This window comes from Prosopis cineraria, unplaced genomic scaffold, assembly GCF_029017545.1.
Source record: "Prosopis cineraria cultivar Desert tree isolate PC_DT_omini unplaced genomic scaffold, ASM2901754v1 PC1, whole genome shotgun sequence".
NCBI classification, from domain to species: Eukaryota; Viridiplantae; Streptophyta; class Magnoliopsida; order Fabales; family Fabaceae; genus Prosopis; species Prosopis cineraria.
Genome location: NW_026555332.1, coordinates 738,950 through 750,996, shown reverse-complemented (window position 1 = coordinate 750,996; position 12,047 = coordinate 738,950). Strand labels below are relative to the sequence as shown.

At 38.0% G+C, this 12,047-nt stretch overlaps 1 pseudogene; it reads left to right on the top strand.

The window, feature by feature from the left end:
- Nucleotides 1-3,971: 3,971 nt before the first annotated feature.
- Nucleotides 3,972-11,215, top strand: LOC129317969 (L-arabinokinase-like; annotated as a pseudogene).
- The last annotated feature ends 832 nt before the right edge of the window (nt 11,216-12,047 follow it).

The following is a 12,047-nucleotide window of genomic DNA, read 5'->3' as shown; positions in this document are numbered from 1 at the left end:
TTTTCTTTCATTTTATTTTAATTTTTCTTCTTCGCTTTCTTTTATCTTTGTCGTTTCTAGCAAAATTGACAGGCACCATTTGTATTAATTTTTTTTTGTCTTCTTTTTGTTCTTTTTTTTCATCTCTTTATCCTTTATGTTTGTTTCTCCTTTCTCTTGATCAATAGTACCTATACAATCATTCTCTACGAATCTATTTTATGGCCATATAAGTTAAGATAATTAGTGTGAATAGATGGAATTAGCGTGTTTCCATAATCAAACCAGTTTCTGGAAAAACAAAAGGTTTCATAAATTTTGGTATTAATCTGTAAAAAGAAAATAGATTAAATTCTATAAGCTCTCATAAAGTATAATCTTTTTTATTTTTTATGAGTGATATTAAATCATCGTGAGTGACACTAAGTCATCATAGGTATTAAAATTTACATTTTTCAAAGTTAAATTATTTTTTCATTTTGAAAACTCTTTTAGGGTTTGCCATAAGTGATAGGAAATCACTATGTACACTTAAAGTGTCAAATGATGGACTGTGAGTGATACTAAATCACCACAGAATCCAATACTGTTTAATTTTTCCTTCCCTTGTGTATTATTAAAAATAATGAAAATAATAAAACTCTTAGCATATGCTAAGTTATGCCATGAGTGATATTAAATCGCTTTGAATCCCTAAAATATCAAAAGAAGATACCATAAATGATATTAAATCATCATAGGTATTAAATTTCATTTCAAAATTTAATAAGTAAACTATTTCTATGAAATTTTTACTTACAAATTTCTTGTAGGGTTTGTCACAAGTGATATTAAATCACCATGTACACTTAGAGTGTCAATTAGTGGACTGTGAGTGATATTAAATTGCCACAAGTTTATTATTTTTCTTTTACCCAAAGATACTTCCATGTGACATTTTTTTATTAAAAAAATTATATAACACAAAAAAACATTCTCTTCATAAAATAAATTAATAAAAAATATAAAAGAAAACCTAAATAATAATATTTCAAACTATGTAGAATTTGATCCCAATCACAAGATATGTAAGCCCTAAGCTTTGATCCTAGGTCAAGCCCTCTCATGTAAATAAATAATTTTTTTTTATCTTTATTTTTCATGTGGAATAAAGGGTAACTAAGATATTATTAAAAGATCAATTAATTTTACACAATTAATTTAGGATAACCGTTCTTATGAACGGATATCATGGGGTGCCTAATACTTTCCTCACGCACAACCAACTCTCGAACCCTATTCTGGTTATTATAAATCATTTTATTTTTTTAAAAGGTTTTTAAAATTATTCTTTTAAATTTTGGTGACGACACTTATATTTATTAATTTTTCTTTTCGAGGAGATCACGCAGATGGAAAGGGGATAAAAAAATTTGTTTAATATTGTATTTAAATTTTAAAAAGTCCAAAATACCCCTAAAAACCCACTAAACCACCTATACATAATCAAATCAATGCCATTGGAAAAAAAATAAATAAACACTGCATCTGAGAACAAAAAAAAAACCATCAGAACAAATTTCATTAAAAAAACAGGTTTGATTTGATAAGATCATAACAAAAAGAAAATCATCAGCACATGAATTGAATCGATGCCATGAGAAAACCGCCATTGGAGGATAAAAAAAAACGGCAGCAAATATCAAATTTCATAAAATAAATCATCAACAAAGCATATCTGATTACAATACTCCATCAACATTATATTCGAACACATTTTTTTCCATATCTGCTCTCGACAAGTTTGCCTTTTTCTAGACCTATTAAAATTGAAGAAATAATTAGAACAATAAGAGGAAGGAGATGAAGCATCGAACGTGGACGAAGAAAGGATGCTCGTCGTTGGCGGTTACAGGAAGGGAGAAGCTAAGATCGAAGAAGCTCGAGCAAATTGAAAGACCATCTAGTAGGATGCTTCGCTGCCGCTTGTGAAGCCAGAGATCTCGCTGCCGATTGATGCTCCGCTGCACCATCATGCCCTCCATGGGGTTGCCATCAGTGACAAACGATGAACACCTACATGTGTCTCAGTCAAACTCAAACATCACAAGAAAAAGGTTAGGGGCAAAGATGGAAAATGAGGAAGGAAGTGCTGGAGGAACCGAGTTTCACCATTTTTTGATGTAACTGACTTCCCCAAAAAAGTGCACTTCAAAATCCCAAACATACAATTTTTAGAGTTTTTACTTTCCACTTCTTTCATTCCAGTTCCACCCTACCAAACAAGCCATGATTAAGGAAAATAAACAATGGTTAGCACCATACTTCTAGCACAAAATACCATGAATAAATACTATCATATAGCCTAATACGTACTCGTGGTCACCCAAAGTCTATATTAGTTCTTGCTCGAACAAAACAACATAATATAATCTCCAGCGCCAGCGAAACATGCATCATGTATGCCATTCTTAGATATTTTATAAACTTCTCCATTAATTATTCAGACTTTTGTAATAGCCTTCACTATATCCAACCCGTACGTCAATGTATCATCTGAATCGTTTACTGTTCCACTAACCTTTTAACTAGACAGATGAAAACAAGTTTTGATCTAAATAGAGTTTCCACGAGGGATATAGTTGTCGCGACAATAGTCCTGAATATCTGATGTTGGATTTCGGTAACGACCCTTAATTGAAGACAGATATTATATTAAATCAATTACTATTTAACTTAATATTTTAAATTAAATTAGTTTTGATCTAATCAAGAATTAATCGGTGATTTATTCTTGACCAAATCTATAATATCTCAATTGTTAGGATATTATAATTAATGGGATATATTATATCTCAGTCATCTTCTCATAATGAGATATGATTCATGATATGATTTCTTAATTCAAGTCAATTACTCACACAATATAAAATAGAGGAGGCTGATTGAAGAGACAATATTCAGAGTTAAACACCTCTTCTCCGTTCACTGTTCTGTCCCCGTGCATAGAAAAGATTCTAGTGGTTTTTCTCCCCATTCTGGATTCAATATGTCTCCCTCCAAAATTCATTTAATTTATGAGTATTTATTTTTTTTATTTCCAATGTAATCTAACCTCATTTAATCTAAGCATGAATTCTAGTACCTCATATTAGACGGTTTCTATCATTTAATTGTATAATAGAAATTTTACAATATATGATGTTCTCATGTTAGACAGTTCTGTTTAATATAAGTTAAAATAATCATTCAATTTTTTTTTTTGGCTATAGTAGTAGTGAGACCACTCTTAAATATATTTTATAAACTCTTCCATTAATTATAGATCATGATTTTCCCTAGAAAATCCTCAACCTGTTTTCATTCTTAAACAAGTGGTGAATGAAGAATTTTGTAATGGCCTCACTATATCCAACCTGTACTTCGAATTATCTTTCCTAAAAATATAAAATAAAATTACTCTATGCTATACAGGAAATTTAGATACAAAAAATTCTATCAAATAATAAAATTAATCTAAAATCATATATCATCTATTAAAGATATCAAATTGTAATTAAAGTTATCCTGGATAATTGTTAGTGAAGTTATTCAGTTAACAACTTAATATTAATAATTATGCAATAATAATTAATAACTGCCATAGATCACATAGATTTTTAGAATAATTTTATAATTTTATGAAACTTTTCTGCATTTAAAACAATTTTGTCAATTACCCGTGCTGTGGCAATCTTAGTCGTGAATATCTAACCTAACCTCATCTAATCTATCCAATCTAAATTATAGGAGAAAAATCCGAAACAATTCACCCGTATTTAGCTCAATAATACGTCGAGGTTCATATTTGCAACAGAATCTTTTTGTGCACGCAACCGATTTGCTTCGTCGTCATCCCTCTCCTCCCATGTACATGTACATGCACAACACCCCCCCCTTCTTCTGAATTTCCCGTTCTTTATCATAATTAAGAAATTATCCTATCTTCGAGTTCCTTTCAGAGAGCGACAATAATGATCGAACAAGAAACTGATGCAGTCTCGTCTTCCAAGAAGCACTTGGTCTTCGCCTACTATGTTACCGGCCATGGTTTTGGCCACGCCACTCGTGTTGCCGAGGTGGTGCGGCATCTCATTCTCGCCGGTCATGATGTCCACGTGGTCACCGTTGCTCCTGACTTTGTGTTCACCTCCGATGTTCAATCTCCTCGCCTATTCATTCGCAAGGTGCTTTTGGATTGTGGAGCTGTTCAGTCAGATGCATTGACTTCGCAAGGTGCTTTTGGATTGTGGAGCTGTTCAGTCAGATGCATTGACCGTTGATCGCCTCGCGTCGTTGGAGGAGTACTCTGAAACAGCCGTCAAGCCCCGTGCTACTATCTTGGAAAAGGAAACAGGGTGGCTAAACTCCATCAAAGCTGACTTAGTGGGCTCTGATGTAGTTCCAGTCGCGTGTCGTGCAGCAGCAGATGCTGGAATTCGTTCTGTCTGTGTGACCAATTTCAGCTGGGACTTCATGTATGCCGAATATGCCATTGCTGCTGGGTATCATCATCGTTCAATTGTTTGGCAGATAGCGGAGGACTATTCTCATTGCGAATTCCTGATACGCCTTCCAGGATATTGCCCAATGCCAGCTTTTCGTGATGTTATTGATGTGCCTCTGGTTGTGAGGAGGCTGAACAAATCTCGAAAAGAGGTGAGGAAGGAACTCGGTATAGCAGAAGATGTGAAGGTAGGCGTTCTCAACTTTGGTGGCCATCCATCAGGATGGAAGTTGAAGGAGGAGTTCTTACCTTCTGGCTGGTCGTGCCTGGTTTTTGGTGCTTCTGACAGCCAGGACCTTCCGTCAAATTTCAAAAAATCTTGCCAAGAATGCATATACACCTGATATTACTGCAGCATCAGATTGTATGCTTGGAAAAATTGGATATGGCACTGCTAGTGAAGCTCTGGCATTCAAGTGTCCTTTTGTCTTTGTGAGGAGAGACCATTTTAATGAAGAACCTTTTCTGAGAAATATGCTTGAGCATCATCAAAGTGACGTTGAAATGATTCGGAGGGATTTACTCACTGGTCATTGGAAGCCTTAATCTTGAACGTGCAATGACTTTGAAACCTTGCTATGAAGGTGACATAAATGGTGGAGAAGTGGCAGCCCATATCCTACAGGAAACAGCTTTTGGGAAAAATTATGCATCAGACAAGCTTAGTGGTGCAAGAAGATTGCGTGATGCCATAGTTCTCGGGTATCAACTACAGAGGTCCACTGGACGAGATATTGCAATCCCAGATTGGTATGCAAATGCCGAGAATCAAATTGGACACTCACCATCCCCTTCATTAGTGGATGATGGAGGCTCCATATCCAGCTTGCACAATGAGCATTTTGAGATTCTTCATGGAGATGCTCAAGATCTTCCAGATACTGAGGCTTTCTTAAAGACCTTATCTGAACTGAATGAGAAACACGCAACACGTGAGCTGAAGGCCGCTGCTGGCCTCTTCAACTTGGATGAAGAAATTTTTGTGACGAGGGCTCCGGGAAGGTTAGATGTAATGGGTGGGATTGCTGACTACTCCGGAAGCCTTGTCTTGCAAATGCCAATAAGAGAAGCCTGCCATGCTGCTCTGCAAAGATTCCATCCAAGTAAGCATAGGTTGTGGAAGCATGCTCAAGCACGACAGAATGCCAGGGGGGATAAACCAACTGCTGTTTTGCAAATTGTATCATTTGGCTCAGAATTAAGCAACCGAGGCCCAACCTTTGACATGGATTTGTCTGATTTTATTGATGGAGAGAAGCCAATCTCGTACGAAAAAGCAAGGAAATTCTTTGCTCAAGATCCTTCCCAGAAGCGGGCAGCATATATTGCCGGAGCAATTGTGGTCTCGATGAATGAAATGGGCATACGCTTTGCTGTCCCAGAAGGAAAAGGTGTTTCATCTTCTGCATCTGTGGAGGTTGCTAGCATGCATGCTATAGCAGTTTCTCATGGATTGAATATTAGCCCAAGAGATCTAGCCCTGCTATGCCAAAAGGTGGAAAATCACATCGTGGGAGCCTTATGTGGTGTCATGGATCAAATGGCTTCAGCATGTGGTGAAGCCAACAAGCTTCTCGCAATGAATTGCCAGCCTGCAGAAATCGTTGGCCTAGTAGAAATTCCCAATCACACTCGATTTTGGGGAATCGATTCTGGAATAAAACAGTGTTGGAGGCGCAGACTATGGATCAGTCAGAATTGGTACCTTCATGGGTCGGAAAATGATAAAATCCAGAGCTTCTGAGATATTGGCTGAGACACTTCCAAATGGGTTGAACCATGATGATACAGAACTCATGAGCAAAGAAGCATCTTTAGATTACTTACGCAATTTGTCACCTCACAGATATGAGGCTCTTTATGCTAAGAACATTCCAGAGCACATAGTTGGCGGGACATTTTTGGAGAAATTTGCTGATCATGATGATCCTGTCACCAGTTTTGATGAAAAGCGTACTTATGCAGTGAGAGCTCCTACAATACACCCCATTTATGAAAACTTCCGAGTGAAGACATTTAAAGCACTGTTGAACTCAGCAACGTCGAGCGATGATCAACTCAAAGCCCTCGGAGAATTGTTATATCAGTGCCATTACAGCTACAGTGCTTGCGGACTGGGATCTGATGGAACAGATAGGCTTGTAAAGTTGGTTCAAGACTTGCAGCATAGTGCGACATCTACAGTTGAAGGCGGCACATTATGTGGAGCTAAGATCACTGGTGGAGGATCTGGTGGAACAGTTTGTGTAATTGGAAGGAATTGTTTGAAGAGCAATGAGCAAATTTTTGAGATTCAGAAGAGATCCAAGAAAGCTACTAGCTACTTGCCCTATATTTTTGAGGGTTCATCGCCAGGTGCCTGTAAGTCTGGGTTCTTGAAGATACGTCGTCCTCGTGCTCCTTCGACTCATTGCCGATCAAAGTTCGCCCCGGGGGGGGGGGGGGGGGGGGAATCCCCTCCTAATAGATTTATTTCTCTTATTCCATTTTACTACCATGAGCACTTACCAATTTGGCATCAGAGCCATAGTCACTACACATGCTGGTCAAGAGACCAACCCTACCGATAACCCATCCAACATCACCTCAGAAAATCCTAACTTGCTTGCACACGATATGGCTCTTATCTCCTCCAAATTAGAGAAACTCGACATATTACAAGAAAAGATAGAAGCCTTAGAAGCATCAGCAATACAAAGAAGTAGAAGGACTCCAGAAAACCGATATAGATGCCGTAACTGGGATGAGGAAAGTGAAGAAGAATTCGATTATTACAAGAGGGGTCACGTCCGCCTCAACCCAAAATTGATTTTCCCAAATTCACCTGGGTTGATCCTTGGGGATGGATTCTTAAAGCTGAAAAATATTTTCAGTATTATCATACCCAATAAGAATCAAAGGTGGATATAGCATCTATGTGGATTTATTCTCATGGTTAAATTCAGAGCGTACCTTACTATATTGGGATGAGTTAGTGAAGGCACTGCAGGAGAACTATAGACCACCTGAATACAAGAACCCGAATGAATATTTATGCAGAATTAGGCTTTGTACAAGAATATCGACAGGAATTTGCAAGACGCGTCGCCAGAGTAAAAAACTGGCCTGAACACTACCTTCTCGGTGTGTTTCTTAGTAGGCTAAAGGAAGAGCTCCGATCTGACGTTCGAATTCACAAGCCCAAGAGTATATATCGTGCGCTCAGCCTTGCTCTGGAATTTGAAGGGAAGATGACTTCAAACAGACCCAAACTAAATTTGGGTCAAAACCCGACCCGACCTTATTATGGGTCCTCAGCTACCGCACGCGACTCGAATCAACCACCAAGGAGGTCAGTTGGATTCTCACCAACGAACACAAGCCCGAATGTGTACAGGGCCCCGACGCATACTGCGTCACCATCAGCCTCCCTTGCCCCAACAAACACGCATCCTTCTAAGCTTTCTCCAGGCGAGATCGAACATCAGAGAAGGAGAGATAAAGGACTATGCTTTTGTTGTGGAGAGCAGTTCTGACCTGGGCATTGATGTAGGGGTTCCTTCTCTCTAATGGAGATCACCGAGGAAGGAGAGGAGATTTTTCCTCCTCTTGATGATGTCGTGCTTGAAGAAACAGGACCTAAGGGAGCCGAAATTTCACTAAATGCCATCCTGGGAAATAATTCTGGCTTAGTAATGAAATTAAGTGGCAGATTAGGCTTTAGACAGGTGTTATTATTGGTGGATAGTAGATCCACACATAATTTATTTCTGATGCATTAGTTCAGGAGCTTCATCTACCTACCCAATCTATTTCTACTTTTGGGGTCTAAATAGGCGATAGTAGTATTGTGTGGTGCAATCGAGTCTACAAAAATATTGAAGTAGAATTGACGGGGTTAACGATTAAAGAAGATTTTTTCCCCTTCACTATAGGGGGTGCTGATCTAGTTCTCGATATTAAGTGGCTAGCATCTCTCAATACAGTGCAAGCCAATTGGAATTAACTCTTCATGATTTTCTAGGTGAATGGAAAGAGGTATAAGTTATAAGGAGTTCCTAATGCTGCTAAAGGTGCTCAATTTAATTCAATGCAAGCTTTTGTTGACCTTAAACCTTCCCAATATTTCAACCCAAAACCTTTATTTGCCACATTTCTCGCCGTTTTTAAAGAACCCATAAATTTGCCACCATTCAAAAATCACTCCCATACCATTACCCTACAACCAGGAGCCAACTCGCCTAATTTACAACCTTATCCGTATCCTCATTATCAAAAAATTGAGATTGAGAAATAAGTCGAAGAATTACTACAAAAGGGATTTATCCGACCCAGTTCCAGTCCATTTGCTAGCCCTCTTACTGGTTACAAAGAAAGACGAGTCATAGCATTTCTGCGTAGATTACCGAAAATTGAATAGCATCACTATTCCAGACAAGTACCCAATCCCCAACATTGATGAGTTATTAGATGAGTTACATGGGGTAACTTATTTCTCCAAACTGGATCTACGATCGGGATAACACCAAATTCGAATGTCACCTGATAATATTTATAAAACAGCATTTCAAACTTACTCCAGGCACTATGAGTTCACAGTCATGCCTTTCGGCTTAACTAATGCACCAGCCACCTTTCAAGCAATCATGAACGATTTATTTTGTCCTTATTTATGAAAATTTATACTGGTCTTTCTTGATAACATCTTGATCTACAGTTCATCTCTTCAACAACACCAAGAGCATCTACACACCATATTCCAGACTCTACAAGAAAATGTATTCTGTGTAAATTAAAAAAAAAATGCTTCATTGGTTGACCAAGAGTTTCTTTTTTAGGGCACAACATTTCTACCCAAGGGTTAAAGTTGAGGCTGAAAAAGTAGAGGTAGTATGAGAATGGCCAGTCCCTAAGAATGTAAAGGAGTTACATAGATTCTTAGGCCTTACAGGATATTACAGACATTTTGTGAAGAATTTTAAGATTATTGCACGACCACTCACTGAGTTGATTAAGAAGGATGCCTTCTTATAGTCTGAACTAGCTCAGCAGGCTTTTAATCGCCTTAAACTTGCATTGATGACAGCACCGATCTTACAGTTACCGAATTTTGAGGAAGAATTTGTAGTTGAATGTGATGAGTCTATAAAAGTTCTTACAGTACAAAAATAGTGCCATTACCTCCTCGGGAGGCATTTTTTTGTCAGAACAAATCATGTTAGTCTACAATATTTGCTATAACAACACATTACCACCAACACCCAACAAAGGTTAATCATCAAGCTTTTACCATTTAATTTTACTATTATACATAAGACAGGAGCGAAAAATAAGGGGACTAATGCATTATCATAACGACCCCAGCATACAGATTTTTTTCAGTTGGCAGTCCCTTTCACTACAGAGCTTCATGACCTCACCTCTGAACTAGCATTAGATCCCTTCATTAAGGAAATAATGCAAGACTTACAGAAAGATCCATTGTCTTGACCTGGATTTCACTTGGTTGATCAAAAAATCTTTTATGACCACAAAGTAGTCATTCCCTACTCATCCCAACTACGACCGAAGTTACTAGCAAAAGCCCACTCGACTACAGTTGGGGGACACGGTGGTTTTCTTAAAACATTCAAGCGACTATCAGAGAACTTTTATTGGCCTACCATGAAGGCCGATGTAAAGACATATGTGAGGCATTGTGCAACTTGTCATCAAAATAAGTATCAAACTTTGGCACCAGCAGGACTTTTACAACCTTTACCCATACCCTCTCAGATTTAGGAGGATATCTCACTGGATTTTATCACTAGTCTCCCTAAGTCCGGAGGTTTTGAGGTCATCTTGGTATTAGTGGATCGTTTAAGTAAGTATGCCCATTTCCTTGCTCTTGCGCATCCATATACCGCCAAAAAAGTGGCCACCATCTTTTGTGAGGAAATTGTCAGGTTATATGGGGTGCCTCGCTCAATAGTATCTAATAGGGACCCTATCTTCATGAGCTCTTTTTGGCAAGAATTATTCAGATTAAGCCAGACTAAATTAAAAATGAGTACTTCCTAACATCCCTAAACTGATGGTCAGACAGAGGTCTGTCTTGAAGCCTATCTCCGATCTTTTGCACATGAGCAACTTAGGTCATGGCACAAGTTTCTTTGTTGGGCTGAATATTCCTATAACACAGGCCATCATACATCAACCAAACAGTCTCCCTTTAAGCTAGTATATGAAAGAGATCCTCTGCCCTTGTGTCCTTATGTCAGGGGTGAAACCACTGTAGCTGAATTGGAAGATCAACTAGAAACTAGAGATGCAATGCTCAAACTCTTAAAGGATGATTTACGCAAGGTTCAAGACCAGATGAAGGCTTATGCTAACAAACGTCGGAGAGAAGTTAAGTATGCCATGGGTGATGTAGTGTGGCTACGAGTACAGCCCTTTCACCAACAATCACTGACCAAGAGGAAGTTTGAAAAATTATCACCTCGCTTTTTTGGTTCTTACAAGATTATCCGAAGGATTGGAAAGGTGGCGTATGAGTTGGAACTTCCTGCAGATGCTCGTATTCATCCTATTTTTCATGTATCTCTCTTACGCCCAGTGTATGGGATGGAGGCGCCAACTACACCAGCTTCTTTACCACTATCAACTGATTTTGAGTTACATGTGAGGCCCCATCAAGTCTTAGATCATTGTTGGACACATTATCATTCGCTGGAGCTATTGGTGGAATAGCATAGGTGACCTATGGAGGAAGCAAGTTGGGAGGACTATGACCTCCTGCGTGTTCAATTCCCCTCTTTTCAACTTGAGGACAAGTTGAGTTTTCAAGGGCGAGGTAATGATAAGAATCCAGATAATGTGCCCATAAAGACTTATTCAAGAAGGAAGCATCAAAAGATAAAATAGGATAAATTAAGATAATTAAAATAGATTATTTGATTCAGTCTTTTATTTAGTATTTTATTTGGTATTCTCCTCTATTTAGTTTTTATTCAGATTTCGTTAGATTTTATTTAGTTATTTAGATTTGATTCAGCATTTTAGATATTTGGATTTTTTTAGTATTTTGGATCTTAGGAGAATCTATTTAGTTATCCTGTTATCTAGATTTTATTTAACATTTTATTGTATTTAGCTTTATAAATATGACTAGCAACTTAGAAGCTAGCATAGGAGAAATTAATAAAACAGTCTTTCAAACCCTTTGGAGATTCTCCTAAACGTGGCTATCAAGAGAAGTATAGAACGAGATTCTTATTTTATACCCTCTTAATAGATTTATTTCTCTTATTTCATTTTACTACCGTGAGCACCTACCAGTCACCAGTTTTGATAAAAAGCGTACTTATGTAGTGAGAGCTCTTACAATACACCCCATTTATGAAAACTTCAAAGTGAAGACATTTAAAGCACTGTTGAACTCAGCAACCTCGAGCGATGATCAACTCAAAGCCCACAAAGAATTGTTATATCAGTGCCATTACAGCTGCAGTGCTTGTGGACTGGGATCTGATGGAACAGATAGGCTTGTAAAGTTGGCTCAAGACTTGCAGCATAGTGCGAC